The following is a 16,534-nucleotide window of genomic DNA, read 5'->3' as shown; positions in this document are numbered from 1 at the left end:
TCATCTCTCGGGATAGTCTCATAAGAAATACCTTCCTTAATCATGTCTACTATGCCCTTGACTAGAGCACTTTTCCTAGGATTGTCTGTTACAGAACGTAGGGGGTAGATTTCGTGGGCATATATGAACATTGTCCTATATGCCCATACAGAACCATTGTGACTAAATGGCAGGACCAGATAAGGGATACCTTTATCCGTTGTGTGAGGCATAAGACCACACACCCAACAGTTAGTTGTGTTCATTACGAGTTGGTGTTGGTGCAAGAGCTGAACAAAGGAGTTATTAATAAACTCCAATCTCCTATTGGATTCATGGTCAGGAAGGGGGTGGAAAGAATGAGAGGAAACAGTAGGAGGAGGTATGGGTGATGCAGTGGGTGCAAATGTTACACGAAAAGAGAATAAAACATAACTTATCAAAAATATCATTACACTGAATAGCATAAAAATACACAATATTATAAAACTTTTCTTTGTCATCACGTTACATAATTTGCGCTTAAAGTTTGTTCGTTTGGCAGGTCTCTCCACATCGGAAAACTCCATCCTCTCTAAAGTGCTGCCCGCGGTGGGAGGTTGCCTCTACTAAGGGATGCTTCTGTCAGTCTAGGGCAACTCCCTTGGACCAACCAGAACTACCGACCTAACGTCGTCAGCTGCACCCCAAAGACTTTAATCAACCGCGGCCCTAGCAGCGGAACCCGGATGGCGGTTCGAAAAACAAAAATGAGCAAGTTTCTTAGATGGGAGAGCTGCACTTTCAAAAATAGTACTTGGGAGGAAAAAAATATCTGTTTATTAGTCCATGGATCTTGGTCTCAAAATTGCAAAGGAAATCGCTTTTATTAGTTCGTTTTTCTCGGTCTCAAATTATATCGTTGTCTTCCAGGTACTGTTTGATCCTGGAACAAGAGGTCAGGCTCGGTAGTGTTCAATCGCTTGGATGGTGGCACAGCCTTGTGCGAAATGTTCTCATTTTCTAGTTCAGAGTCAGTTCTTTTTACCCGTGTATCACTGAAGGGGATCCACGAGATCCAGCGAGGGTGAAGCTAGGTGCCGAGCGGGTGCTGAGCGTTGCGGGCGGTGTGCCATTGTCGCTCCCACCCCCCTCCTGTGTTCTATGGGGCGTGGATCTATTTCTTTACAAACTCCTAGGTTCCTCGCAAAAGAGGTAAAACCCCACTACTTATGAGTTTGTTTCTTTTTCTTTTTGCACCAATTTACACATAGTGCTATTTTTAACTTTCACGACCATTGGCAGGGCGGGCCTTAGCGCGACCCTCCTGTCATTGGCACACTCGCTTACCGGTCCTGATGAAAGCCCAGTAAAGTAAAACATAAAAACGGGCAGAAACATGTTGACCTTCTTTACAGGGTAAACACCAGTATAAAGTAATTGGCTAGTTTCCCTTCACATATCTCATTTTTTAATATGTCAGGTTGACCAATGAATAAAGTTTTGTTTGGTACAACCTCTGACATTTTTAACCTCAGTATATTTTTTCACACTTCATCTTCACACAAAAACCTGCTCCGCAGTCTCCTGGCGTCGCAGCACACCGGGGAGGTATTCGATCTCTCCCGGTGGACCCGATGATGAAGCATGTCACCACTAGGGTGAGTGAGGGTTTCCTGAAAAAACAGTGTATTTTTTCTTGAAATTTGGTCTTACCATCGGACCACTTACAACTGGCCTCAGACTTCACGTGCGACACCCACCTCCTTTATATACTTTATCTTTATGGTCACTCTTCTTTTGATTACCTGCATCACTGAAGGGTATGACATGTGGCACGGCATCAGGTTCTGGGTCAGCGACACCCTTCTGGACCCACTGGTGATAAGGCAGAGGAAAAGGGATTTCCTTACAATGGATTCCGTGGACCCAGTTGGCCTTCCCCTCCACCCGAACGGCTGATCTTGTAGAAAGAAGGACGAGGTGAGGCCCGGTCCACCTGGGCTGGTCGTTCTTCGTTCTTTGAAAGTTTCTAACAAGAATCCAGGAACCAGGGTCAATGGCGTGACCCGGAGTCTCAGAGACCGGAGGCAGGGTGTCGTGGACCTGTTGATGCAAAATACGCAATTTAGCCGTCAATTCATACAGATAATCGAGCAAAACAGGGTGTTCCAGTTCACTAAATTTTGTGGGTCTAGGCACTCTCCATATGTTGGCTGGCCGGCCAAAAACGATCTCATACGGGCTAAGTTTCACTCGTGAATGCACAGTCATTCTGGTGGACAAGAGTGCCAAGGGTAGGGCGTCAGGCCATTTAAGACCTGTGCTCGCTTGGATTTTGGCCAGTTTAAGTTTTAAAGTGCCGTTGTAGCATTCTACTAATCCAGCTGATTGGTGGTGATTTGCAGCGTGGAACTTCTGCCGTATACCTAGCCCTTCACACACTCTCTTCATCACACGACCCACAAATTCACTTCCATTATCAGACCAGACCATTCTAGGCATTCCAATCCTGGGGAAGTACTCTTTCATCAGGGCTTTTGCTGTGGACAAGGCAGTATTGTCTTTTAGGGGATAGGCTTCTACCCATCTTGAGAAAGCACAAACAACAACGAGTACGTATTTTAAGTTGTTGCACCTCTCCATGTGGATGAAATCTAGCTGCAAAACCTCGAACGGATACGTAGGAAGTGCAAAATGACCAGCTGGAGTTGGGGTTCCCCTACCAGGATTGTGTTTTAAACATACCATGCAATTCTTGACGACATTCTCTGCACACTTGGGAATTCCTGAATTTTGCCATACTTGGGCCAACAACTCGCAAATGCCTTTCACGCTGATATGAGCCATTCCATGAGCCATCGTAACCACTGCAAGCACATATGCATCGGGTAACAACCATCTCTGATGCTCTGTCAATTCAATCCAACAACCATTTGCATCCATTCTACCCGTACTTTCTCTCCACGTGCTCAACTCTTTCTCTGTGGCCTCAGCTTGGATGGACTTCACACTCTCTATCGTGTCTTCACACATTCCAACATCACCAGTCCATCTTGCAGGGCCTGCAACATACATTCGGCTCATCATATTCTTTGCCGTTTCTTTCGCGATCTCATCAGCAAATGCATTTCCACGACCAACATCATCAGTCACCTTCTTGTGAGCACTACATTTCACAATCGCCATTTGCAGAGGCAAGGTTAGTGATTCAAGAAGCTCATTCACCAACTGACCATGCTGAATCTTAGCTCCATGCGAAGTCAGGAACCCACGTTCTCTCCACAATCGTCCAAAACTGTGAGTCACTCCAAATGCATACTGGCTATCAGTGTAGATAGTCACTTTCATTCCTTTAGACAACACACATGCTCTCGTGAGTGCAATTAATTCTGCTGCTTGAGCTGAACCATGTGGCACTCGTGCAGTTTCAACAATTGTGTGCAAAGTCGTGACAGCATACGCCGCAGTCGCGTTACCATTCGGGAGCTTGAAGCATGAACCATCCACCCATAATGTACCATCACATTCAGCAAGAGGAGTGTCGGATAGATCTACTCTCCCTTTCGTCTCTTCCTCTGTTCTGAGACAACAATCGTGCTGTTCTGAAGCATCTGATTCCTCTACAATTGGCAACAACGTAGCTAGGTTTAAGGTACTGCACCTTTTTATGTGCACATGACTTGCTAACAGCGTCAATTCGTAACTTGACAACCGAGCACTAGTTAAGTGCTGTGTCTTAGTTCTATTTAACAACGTGTCTACTGCATGTGGGACCATCACGACCAGTGTATTATTCATTACTAGTCCAGCAGACTGTCGAATAGAAACAGCTGCTGCTGCTGTGGCTCTTAAACAACTTGGCAATGCTTTAGCTACCAGATCCAAAGTCGACGAAAAAATAGGCACATGGACGCTGCCTACCTCCAAACAACTGAGTCAACACAGACAATGCACAGCCCTCTTTCTCGTGGACATACAATGTGAAAGGCTTACTGTAGTTGGGAGTACCTAACACAGGAGCTGAACATAATGCTGTGCGCAATTCGAGAAAACTTTTGTGACACTCTTCAGACCAAGGAATGGGATTGGGTGTATTTTTACACGTTAATGCCACCAAGGGTTTGGCCAATAACGAAAAATTTGGAATCCACTGTCTACAGTACGATGTAATGCCCAGGAAAGCACGCACTTCTCTCTGTGTTCTTGGCACACTCAATTTCGCTATTGCCTGAATTCTTTCTGGGGTCAGTTTCCTTCCCTCCTTCGATAAGAGGTGACCTAGGTAGGTCACTTCTTGTCGGCAATATTGCAGTTTGGAAAGTGACACCTTGAGATGTAAATCACACAGATGACGCAATAATGACAGCGTGGCCTTTTTACAAATTTCCTCAGTATCTGCAGCAATGAGCAAATCATCCACATACTGTACAAGAGTAGCACCTTTAGGTAAAACAATCGTATCAAGCTGTGTTTTTAGAGCTTGACTGTATATTGATGGACTTTCACAGTAGCCCTGAGGAGCGCGTTTAAAGCGGAAGCTGCGACCTCCTAAACTGAAGGAAAAAATATCCCTGCTCTCCTCAGCAATCGGGATGCTGAAGAAAGCATTCTTCAGGTCAATCACCGAAAACCAAGAGGCAGAGGCTGGAATCATAGTCAATAATGTGGTAATGTCGGGGACAACTGGGAATTGTGGCACAACTATTTTATTCACCTCTCTAAGGTCAATCACGAATCTGTACACAGGTGGCTTAGAAGGGTCAGTTCGTTTTAAAACAGGCAGAACAGGACTATTGCAAACATTGCCTCGTGTTTCTTCAATCACATCCTTTTTAATCAATTCGTAAACGATCGCTAGCAAAGCTTTTTCACCCTCACTAGATATCCTATATTGTGGAATTCGTGGCATTTGAACATTGGCTTTCAATGTTACAACATATGGTGGTATTTCTAAAAGGCCCACATCATTAGGACCAGCAGCCCAAAGATTATCTGGAAGAAACGACAATTCTGCTGGAAGTTTATCCCTCGACAAATACATGGGAGAAACCACTTTCTTACCTAAAGTAAGTTGTACTCCTGAAGGAGAACAGTACAAAGTCGCATACAATCTTTTTAACAAATCCAATCCCAGCAAGTTTTCGCCACAACCTGTTGTCAGAATAAGGGGTGCTTCTAATTCACAAGGACCAACAGAAAGGGACAAAGGGTCAGAAATCGGATTTCTAACTGGGGCGCCAGAAAAACCTACAGAAACGTTCCTTTCACCAGACAAAGGTGCGCCAGGGAGTTTGGAGTGCATAATAGAACTCTTTGTAGCACCAGTATCCAACAGAAAAGGTTCTGACACACCTGATGTATTCACCTCAACGTAAGGTCCACTCTGATCTACTGGAACTGAAACAACTCCCTCTCTTTGTCTATGGCTGTCCTAGCAATGATTACCCTCCAAATACTCATCTTCTGTATAGTAATCATCAACATAGTATTGAGCTGTCCTATCAGATGCGTTGTTCTGCTGATCGAACCTATTCATAGAATTTTGTGGTGGAAGGGGACGTGCGTTTTGGGGGACGTTTCCGCGTCCTCTACCTCTAGGCGCTTGCTGAACACCACGACCTCTTACACCAGAAGCACCATTTGCACGCTGTAACAAAATAGGACAACTATACTTGAAATGACCCTCTTCTTTGCAATATGAACACTGGTTGGGGCCTACAGGGACACGTGGCTGAGTGTACTCGACTCTTTGCAAGTTCCTCTGATACTGTTGAGGCTGCTGGAAATTATTCTGGTAGTGATTCTGGCTACCATTATTCTGATTACCACCACCACGTGGCGGATATGCTTGCTGTAGCAAAACCTTTGTTTTCAACTCCTTAGTTTTCTTTTCTGCTCTATCTTTCTCGTCCTTGTCTCTATTTTCGTAATATTGTGCAGTAGCCAATATCTGGGCTGAAGATGAGACTGCCCAAGAACTTTCTGAATCCTTTAACTTTTTACACAATTCTGGAAGCAGATTGTGCACAAATTTATCGACAAACAATCTCTGACCACCTTCTGTGATCATATCTTGACCGTTGTGGTCGACAAATGTTTCTTCGAACCTGGTGAAGAAATCTGAGACAGTTTCTTCTTTCTTCTGCTTGCATGCAGACAACTTATCCCAATTTACACGTATTGCAGGCATTATCGTTTTCATGTAATCAACTATTTTACCAGGGAGTTCTGCTATCAAAGGCTCAGGCTTAGCACCACCAACTTGTCGGGCGTCTGCAGCGGCAATATTAGCCCACGAGTCACCTAACTCCTGATCATGATCTATATGACGGATTTGACCCCATAAAGGCTGTGGAACAACATTCCCAAATAGCATATCGATATCGGCTAAATTCATTATACATGACCCAGCAGTTTGCGACAACTCTTTGTAATACCCTGCAGGATTTTTACGCGGATCAGGTAATGTCTGTTTCAGTGCTAAAACTTCAGCTCGCTTCCATGGGACATGTACCCATACACGCTGAAAGTGTGGCAGAATAGGTGGGTTAGCAGTTGTGTCACCCTCTCTCCATTGTGGGGGAACTTCTCTCATAGGGTATTGTCACGCCTTTTTCCTACTAGATGCACCAGGCTCATATTGTGACCCAGAACTGCTCCCCTTACTCCGATATGATAACAATATTTCAACCGCTTTCTCTACATCAGGACCTACAATCATGCCTTCTCCAAATTTAAACCGTACACGACACAACTCTTGCGGGTTGCATTCCAGATCATTGTCTTCCAAATCCTCACAAAGAAAAACACACATCTGTTCGAAAACATATCTCTGCGTCGGTGCTTCCCATTGATGGAAGACTTCCATGACAGACTCTACATCATATTTTACAGTGTCCATAACCCATTTCCGTGCTAAACTATTCAGTGAGTCTCTCTCTTGATAATCAGGCAGTCGACTTCGCAACTGTCTTCGTCCCATGTTAGGGGTCGTAGTAGGCGACCCGAAAAGAGGTGAAAGAAGGTTAGTAACAGTGCTGGCCATTTTCTGCCGAATGGAAGGTGAAACTGAAGGTAGAACGGGTGCAAATACGGGGTGAGATAAGGCAGGGGCAGAGATAATAGCAGAGGAGGCATCAGAGGAAATAGAAGGAGCACTAGGCAAAATCGTAGAGGGAGCATTAGGAGAAGTAAAAAGTACAGTAGGCAAAATCGTAGAAAGCGCAGGTGGAGCAGATGTGGTTGGTGGGCCTGGAGCAGGCTGCACCATAGAGACAGGAGTCAGCTGGAGAACAGCTGGTGGGTGCTGCGGAGGAACAGGAGGCGTAGGTTGCACAACTAAAGGTTGCGGGGGTGCCGTGGCATTTTGTGCATAGGGGGGTGGTGAACTTAGTGAATGCGACATTAATGGGTCTTTTTCACGCTCTTTTGCTGCCTCTTGCTGAAGAGACGGCAAAACTGGATAGCATTTGTCCATTGCCATTTTACGTTGCCTGTGCAACTGCTCACTCATCTGCTCTTCTTAATTGTCTTTAAACTGTATAGCAGCTTGCATTACTGAGAGTCCCCCTTCTCTCTTATTTTTCTTAGCTAATTTGATTTCCTTTTGTTTGGCTTCTTTACGCCATAAGCGGAAAGAGTCAAACATCGCCGGCCGGGCTTTCTTTTTAAAGAGTTTAACTTCAAGGTTGTCTAAGACTTCGGTATCAAAACTACCATATTGGGGCCATTTTAAAACACCATCTTTCCTGGTGTATTTGATCCACACTTCGTTGTATGTGATGGGGCCTACCCCATGTTTCACATATAGCTCGTAAGTCGGAGTTCCAACCGGAGGATCCGGACATGAGTCCTCCAATCGGGAGTCCCTATTATTATAACCAAGACAAAACAAATTTCCAAGTCTAAGACTAGGCATCTTCGCTCTCTAGTCTAGTTCCAAACTTCAAAGGATTATCGATTACGATATTTCTCGTGAATACACGAATCCTTCGGTTTTGGTGCTTGCAAGTACCAACAAATTATCCCAAAGGATACCCAAGACTAAGACCAACTAAGGACTGGGAGACGCTCCACTTATACTTAACTGAGATATCGACGACGTCACCAGAAGACTCGTCTTAGTGTTTCGCTCTACCAAACTTCAAGGGTCCAAATCAGGGCGATAGCCAGGGCAGCAGTCCTCTGTAGCCGTTGGGAAACGGGGAACCTCGCAGCAAAGACCTTCGGACCACGTCGACATGCAGGGGTCGATGAGGTGGTTGGCCGGCCTCCGGAATTTTCACACGAAGCTCCTCACGAACCTCTGGCTGGGCTGGTACCACTGGAATCGCCCCAAACGTTGGGCGCCAGCTGAGGTACTGGGTTTTTAAGAACCGGCACAGAACCGGTAACCCAGCGGTGTCAGGGTACACCCAGAGACCTCGAGTTCTTCCTGATTTAGACCACAGAAACTCAGAGTCTTCTAGGTGAAGTCAAGGATCGATTTTATTGGCTGCAACCAAGGTAACAAGTGTCCTAGAAGTACAACACACGGGGAAGTATATTCTCAGGAGACTGCTCGAATTTACTAAGTCAGGCTTCTCTCTTTATACAGAATATTCAGCTTCAGGCAAACATTCTTCGAATTTGCAGTATATCATTTACATTTCTGTGTTACAAAGGAAAAGCAGAGTCATGATGACATGTACATATTTTCACCCGGCAAGGCCCAACATTTCATCAGATATCGGTGGAACCCCAATAAAACAGGCACCTCCCCACCATAAAGTAAGTGAAGCAAAAGAGTAGAGACAGATGTGAGCAAGATACGGCAGGTGTGCGCGCTGAAATGGTTTTATGGCTTGTTGAGCCTTGATGCTATCTTGCTCGGCCACTGGGAGGGGAACTGACCTAACGAGTTCGGCCTGGGGCAATAATTACACGAGTCCAGAAGTTTCAGAACCACACTATGCATGGAGCACCTTGTGTGCCCCAGGCAGTGTCTAATTTTTCAGCCCTCCCTGCCCCAACACACTAAAAGGCTGTCTGGAGAGGAGCTAGCACCTCCCAAGGCAGGAAACCTATTGTCCAGGCCTCCCCTGCCGGAGTTTCGTCCAGCAACAGGAGGTCAGACTCATGTCTGTGGCAGCAGCATCCATTTTGTGATGCTGAGGCTCTGTTTAACTTTAACCGGGTAAAGCAGTAACCAACATGTCTTCTCCCTCTAGGAGGGTGGAATGCTACCCCCGCCGCCAGAATTGGTGGGGGGTAGTATTCCAAAGTGTTTGACACCTTACACGACATGTTTTGATAAAGCCAAACCAAAGTTAGCATTAACCGCGAGTATTATAATGCACTTAAGAGTATATGGTATGGCTATATCATAGACCAGCTATAAGGACATGGTTCTGAAAGCTGCAGAGGGGCTCAGCTCATGCTAGGGCACCCTCTTACATAAAACCAAGCACTCTGCCTCCAGGATTGTTAAGGCCTGCCATAGGAGTGACTCATAGGCTACTATGTGTTTATATATAAGGTAGATATAGATGTACTATATCTAAATAAGGGGTGATTACACCACCTTACCAAAGCTGAGTAATCAGCTTGTGGTTTCAGTTTGGATGGCCAGCCAGGGGTGGCATAATACATGCTGCAGCCCTAGGTAGGCTTTGGATGCACCTATGCCCTGGGTACTTATGGAACACTATACAGGGGCTCACTAAGGTGACCCAAATCCCAATTAGGTATGTACCTAAAGTACATGGAGTCCATTTTACAGGGAGAGCAGACAGCCTGGGGCCCTGAATAGCAGGATCCCAGGCCAACTAAGTAAAAAACCAGCTAAACACTAGGCAAAACGTTGGGGTAACCATATAATCAGATATCCACCTTCCTACAATGATCACTTGAACCCTCACCAGGCTCTGCAATGTAGGAGCCCAGGGTATTGCTGATGCAGCCCCCAAGGCTCCAAATGAGCGTTGGAAGCCCCGGACCCAGGCAATACTCGCGCATCTGGAGTCACCGGGCTGGACCGAGCCTGGGAGGTGAGGTCATAACTTGCTTACGGCATGCACGCACACAACTGGTGCGGTGTCTGAAGAAGAGACAAGCTCATCGTGTTTGGTGCTGACTGCTGAGGGGGCCTGGACTGTGAGTGTGTTCAAATTGTTACTTTACACAGTTAAATTAGCCTAGGAGTATTAACTGTCCAGCCAAGGTGTTTGGTACTGTGGTGCTCTTTTTATTGTGTGATATTCATCAAAACACCAGTTAAGTGGGTGTTATATTAAAAGCGGATTTCTCTGACTGAAAAAAATTCAATTTTTCATTCTGAGGAATCCGCTTTTAATAACACCTACTTAGCTGGCGGTTCAAAGAAATTCGCACAAATAGCTGGTCATTTTTGTGAACACGCTTCGCCAAACAGAAGTCGATTGATATACACACATCTTTCACTTAGCGACCTGCATTTGTTTTATTTTGCAGCATGAAACCAATGCAGCGTGCTGTGTGAAAGTGTAAAAACTGTGTATGCCAACTTCTTTTTTGTTTTGTACATTTTTTTAAGTCCTCATTTATAGTATGGGGCCAGGAAGTACTAGAACTGTTGAAGGGGAGGGGGGCGATCTGCCCTAAAGGGGGAGTTTGTAACAACCACGGGTCATGTACAACCGACCGAGTCAAGAATCTGGGCCACAAACGTAAATAGAATCGATGGAGGGGGGACTTTGGCCATGGACGGCAACCCGGCTCCCCTTCGACCAATATTGCTTTGATGTTAATCATTGGACAAATAGATTTTACAAACAAAAACAAATTGGTGATCAAAACATCCTGCCAGAGGGGCGGTGTTTATGCCAATCTTCCCAGATCTCCCAGAACTTTGTTCTTTTCGATGAAGGACTACTCCGAGAAAGTTTGCATATTCTTTGTGCTGTACTTAGACATTCCCACACCAAAGGGGGGCAGGAGAGAATCCACTTTAGACATATCTCTGTTTGTGCGAGCAAACTTAGCATGAAGATGAGTAACATTTGTGTCTTCAGAAATTTCGATTTGTCTCCCCCACCCACTAACCACATTGAAAATTATCAAAGGCAGGCTTACCTTGATCTCTTGATCCATAATTTCTGAGAGGACCGTACCCACTTTTTGCCAGAATTTCTGGATCAAGGGGCACTGCCGAAACATATGGGCATCATCAGCTTTTTCTTCACCACACTTGGGGCACATCCTTGCCGCCCAGGTTCCCAGCTTCGACGGCTTCCTTGGCGTCCAATAGGCCTTATGGACTGTAGTGAAGACAGGGCCCTGCCTGCACACATTGTTATGTTAGCATAAGCTTATTAGAAGTTTAAACGCCATTTTGCCACTTTGCATCTTTTGCACACAACACTACATGTAACTGTTGAAAGTTAAACTGCTTGGTTTCCTCGCATGAGAACGGTCTTTTTTTCACATCCCTAGGCTTACATCGCGACCTTAGTCTGTACATTGCGTGCAGCAGTCTTCAAGGTCGCCATATCACTGTATGCTGTTATTCCGGTTGATAGGCCCCCGCTCTAGACACAACATGCACACAGCTGCAACCAACTGAAATTCTAGTGCCTTTAATATTGCACTGTATGCATGAATTGGGCACATGAAGAGAAACCTTTTCCAGACACAGAGAGCTTTGCTGATCCTGAGATGTGATTCACCTCTGCTGATCTTGGAGGTATGGGGTTCCCCATTCTATTATAAAACATAGGGCCAGATGTAGGTAAATGGCATTTACCGATTCGTAAATACCGAATTTTACAGATTCGGTATTTACAAATCGGTGAATGCTATGTAGGTATTTTTACCGATTAATTTCATGAATCTGTAGAATTTGGTAATTACTGAATCGGTATTTACCGATTCGGTAATTGCCATTGATTCCCATGGGCCTTGAGTCCCATAGGAACCAATGGCAATTACCGAATCGGTAAATACCGATTCGGTAAAATTACCAAATTGACAAGTGGGACAGGGTATCACTTTGACACCCTGTTGCACCCCTGATTCAGGCTTGTGTGCCATGTGACACACATACATGCCCTTAGGGCATGTATGTGTGCCATATGGCACAGGTGTACATGCACAGATGTGCATGTACACAGGAATTCGTTATTTACCATCAATAGTATTTGATGGTAAATAACGAATTCCTAAGGCCCTGTGGCACTGTTTTCAGTGCCACCTACATGTCAAATTACTGATTCGGTAAATTTACAGAATCGGTAAATACCGATTCTGTAAATTTATCGAATCGGTAATTTTTTAGCCCCCTACATCTGAAAATCCAAATACCGGTCGGTAATGGCCGAAATCGGCCGTTACCGACCGGTATTAGGTGACCAACATCTAGCCCCTAGTTCCTAGCAGGGAAGGGTGGTACACAAGGAGCTATAAGACCGGTTTCCACTATCATTGTAACATGATTTCTCCCTTTGTGTTTTATGAAATTGTAACAATGCTGATTGTTTTATTTCATTTCTAATCATATGCCTTCTTATGTTTCCCAAAATACTGCATCTTAGAGCACTTCATTAAAAATTAACATTTTAAACTTTTCCGTGTCTCTGATTACTCACGTTGTGGACTGGTATGAGAATAAAAATGAAAGAGTGTTCTTGATTCCCACAATTCCTGAGAGCACCCTAAGTTGCATGTTCTGGGTTGTCTAATCATTGGTAGCTTTGTTGTAGGACGGAGAGCTAGTGAGACACTGATGCTAGTCGGTTAGGGGTTCTGGGTACTGAGGTGAGTTTTTTGGTACACCACAATTCACTGAGGCCCTGGTTTCCTGTGCATAGTTCTGTGCATGAGCAGAATCTCCGCAACATAGCGCACCTAATGTTTGGTTTTATATTCAAGACACTCGTGTAGTGCTTACATTTGTCCATAACACCCTCACTCCTGTTTCAGGTTGAAAGAAGTGACGGATTAACCTACCTATATGGCTAAATTATAGCTTCATTCAAGCTTGTTATTTAATAAAAGTTCGTACTTTGAATTACTACCCATTTGTGCTACAATTCATATAGATTGTTCTTTCTCTACTGTGTCCTCATGGGTGATGTTGATATCACCCCGCATAGTCGGGTGCCCCTTTGCAATCTATTGATGGCATTTGGGGTACCTGTTGACGGCATGGCAGTACATTTCGTGGTGAGTGCCGATGCTGCACACCCATTTGAGCTTTTCTACTTGTGGGTTACATTTCCTGCAGTGAATGCAGATGATGGTACGTTCCATACTTACACTCACTCGGCCATGCCTGCTGTGTTTACACCATATGGGACACAAGAGATTCGATTTCTGCTTGGCAGCATCAAGTTTGGTTTAATGGCGCCCTTCCCCACACCGTGGGTGCAGTTCATTTGGGTCCCTTGTCTATTCCTAGGCCCACTTGGCCTGTTTTGGCCGGATTTACTCCTCACCCACGTTACCTTACGGTCCCCGTTGCGGACTTGAGAGTCCTTTATGTCTCTGTTCTAGGTGTGTTTAAGGCTTTAAAGCAATAAGTTTCATGCAACATCCAGGTGGGGGCACCTGGTGCTGCGGCGCAACCAGTTGGGCCATCCGGGATTAAAATTAGTCCAGACATGGTTAATTCGATTATGGGCGAGCGCCCCCAAGATTAGGTTGATATGCCTTTTTGGCTTACCGAGAAATTTGACCAACTGGAAGCTGTATTTCCTAATACGTCTCCCGTGGAAAAGCACAGGGTTCTCACCATTAGTTTGCAGAAACACTTAGTACCAGAGGTAACAGATTGTGGGAACTGGGGTAAAGTGTTTGCGGCAGTATATGCAAAGTGCTTCGGCACACCGTCTGTGACTGTTCTGCCCTCCATGATCAAACGTGTTCAGGATCAACACGGTCCGGAGGCGGCTGAGGAGTTGGGAATGAGACTTGTCGGAGTGTTTGACGTAGTTTCTGATCTCATCCTTGCTAACGTTAAGGGAGATGCAGTAAACTTTCAGGTGTCTAATGCTTTGCGCAATGTCCCCGAAGCCGATAAACACCGGCAGTTAAAATTATTGCGGAGGCTTATAAGACCATTCGCCGCAATAGTTTGGGTGTTAAGCCTTTTGCTAAGATAGCAGCTCAACCGCAGACTCAGGTGGCTAAGTCTAATAAAGACGACTGTCCAGTTTTTTCTAAACAGAATTGGAAATCTAAGAAACAGGGGAAGCAGCAGAAGAAACAAGGGTAGAGTCCTGCATCACCAATACTTGTGTCTACTGAGCGCACATATGATTTGCGTGACCTCACGAGTATTAAGTCACCTGATAGATTTCAGGTTCCTGATCAACGTTCTCCTCGTTCTTTGCAGGAAACATCGGTCTCCAAACCAGTGGAGTCCACGGCAGAGGTAGGGGTACCCCACAAGGATCTGAGCAGCCCCACCAGACAGAAGGTAAAGGCAAGCAGGACGACTTTTAACGTCAACGCCCTCAGTTTCAGAAAAAGAAAGTCGCTGCTTTAACAGTACTTGTATGCCACGGTTGGCGAGAACACAGCTTCGGAACCAGACATGGGCGCTAACACTGCTAGACAGCGCAGTGGAGGTTACAGTAGTGTGGCAAACACTGCGTCCGTATCTGAAGGCGACAGCAACTGATACGTTCATCACCGTGGAGACAGCTGACAATAGAGTGGCTCACCCTGACAGATATGAAATAGTCATTTTAATTGAAGGTGAGATACAACGTAAAATAAAAGGGATTTTTTGGGAAAATCTGACCTCTACATATGACATTTTGTTAGCAGAGGCGGACTGGCCCCCACCTTTCGTTTTGGCCGCTCTAAGAGGGGAGGAGGTAATTCTCCCTAGTTTTGCACACACTGTGCCGAAGGAGCAGGTGCATAATTTTGCAGAAGAGTGGGCACAGGAGCTTGCACCAGCTTTGTACCATACTCAGTGTGGATGGGACAAACGTTCGCCCAGACAGGAGATTCCATTGCAATCTATGCCAGAGCCTCAACCCTAATATCCCATACGGCGTGAAGCGAAAGCTCCAGTTGCAGAAATCCTTGAACAATTGGAATATCAAGGTGTAATTGAAACATGTGTGTCACCCATGAATAATTCTCTTTTTTCTGTAGCCAAAGCTGATGGGTCGTACCGCCTAGTATTGGAGTACCGGCATTTAAACTCCCATTGTCGGACCTGCGCGGTGCAGAATACTCACAATTCAGCCCTGGTGGATATTCACATAAGAAAAAGGTTGAAGACCATGCTTGACATATCCAATGGCTTTTTTAGCCATAACCTGTCCTCTATTAGTAGTCAATGGACAGCTTTTACTTCTGGCGGCAAACAAAGACAGTTCAAAAGATTAGCCATGGGCTACAAAAATAGCCCAGGCGTCTTTGCCGCGCTTGTAGTCTCTCTGTTAGAGAGCGTCGACCTTGATGCGTACTCGTATGTTGATATTTATCTCACAGACGCCGAATTGTGGCTCCATCTGTGTCTCGTTGACCGCATCACTGCTATGTCTGCGGACTTCAGTTACAAATTTAACTATGCAAAATCTCACATTGTAGAGTACACAGTGTTGTTCCTAGGCTATGAGCTCAACAATGAAGGTCGGGGTTTAGCACCTCACTTTCTGGAGAAATAAGCACAGTTGCACGCTCCAACAACTCTGAAAAAACTACAATCTTTACTGGTTTTTTTTATTTTTGGGCGTACTTAAATTCCCAATTATGCCCAGCGTATCAAGCCGCTATATGCCTTGATACAACCTACTTTTACCAATCTTGCTGGCTGCCAGATCATTCAGCAATTCTGCATTCTTTGCAGTCTGATCTTCTTGAATCTAAATACTTACTGAAACGTGACAACCACACAAACCTGATAATAAGAATTGTGCCTGGCGCAGTGGGTTTCACATACTTGACGTTTAATGAAGGAGACACAGTCCCTATTGCTTACAAGTCACACTTGTACACTAAGGCTGAAATGCGATTTTCTAGTCCCTATTTTCTTGACTGCAGTGCAGATGGCGATTCTGAAAGAGAGGGCGCAGTTGCAGGGGAAACACATGTTGGTTTTTGCACCGTATCCTGCCCTTGAGGCAGTGACGAAAGCCAGTGTACCTAATTTAAAAGCTTTGCATCCTTGTTGGATACAATGGGCCACATCATGACGTCTCGGGATGTCATGTTTATCTTTGATTCCTCATTGCAAACTCAGGAGTACTTACAGAATGAATTTGTTCATCCTGCTCCTTTGTCCTTGCACCCGCTTGAGGATTACCATTGTATCATTTACACTGACGGTTCGGCGGAACCGGTGACGGAATCTAAGCATGCTTATTCAGCGGCCTGCGCAATAGTGGTGGGTACCATGGTGAATGGCGAATTCAAGTCCAATGTCGTGCACACGCAGACATTAGGAGACTGTACCGCCCAGTTGGCAGAGCTACATGCTCTGTTGCTTGCATTGGAGTTTGCTGATCCTCATGTGACTATACTCATTGTAAGTGACTCTTACTACTTTGTTCAGTCTTTCAATGACAATTTATTCTTTTGGACTCAGACTGAATATCGT

At 45.2% G+C, this 16,534-nt stretch overlaps 1 pseudogene across 1 annotated transcript in view; it reads right to left on the bottom strand.

The window, feature by feature from the left end:
• LOC144784065 (uncharacterized) overlaps nt 1-11,178 on the bottom strand; it is a 187,173-nt pseudogene extending 175,995 nt beyond the window's left edge. Inside the window, exon 1 of the transcript XR_013601615.1 lies at nt 11,053-11,178. The product of XR_013601615.1 is annotated as an uncharacterized LOC144784065 (transcript). The remainder of the gene's footprint in view (nt 1-11,052) is intronic.
• Between the last annotated feature and the right edge of the window lie 5,356 nt (nt 11,179-16,534).

Source organism: Lissotriton helveticus, chromosome 10 (assembly GCF_964261635.1).
Source record: "Lissotriton helveticus chromosome 10, aLisHel1.1, whole genome shotgun sequence".
Lineage (NCBI taxonomy): Eukaryota > Metazoa > Chordata > Amphibia > Caudata > Salamandridae > Lissotriton > Lissotriton helveticus.
This window is presented reverse-complemented; position numbering and strand designations above follow the sequence as displayed.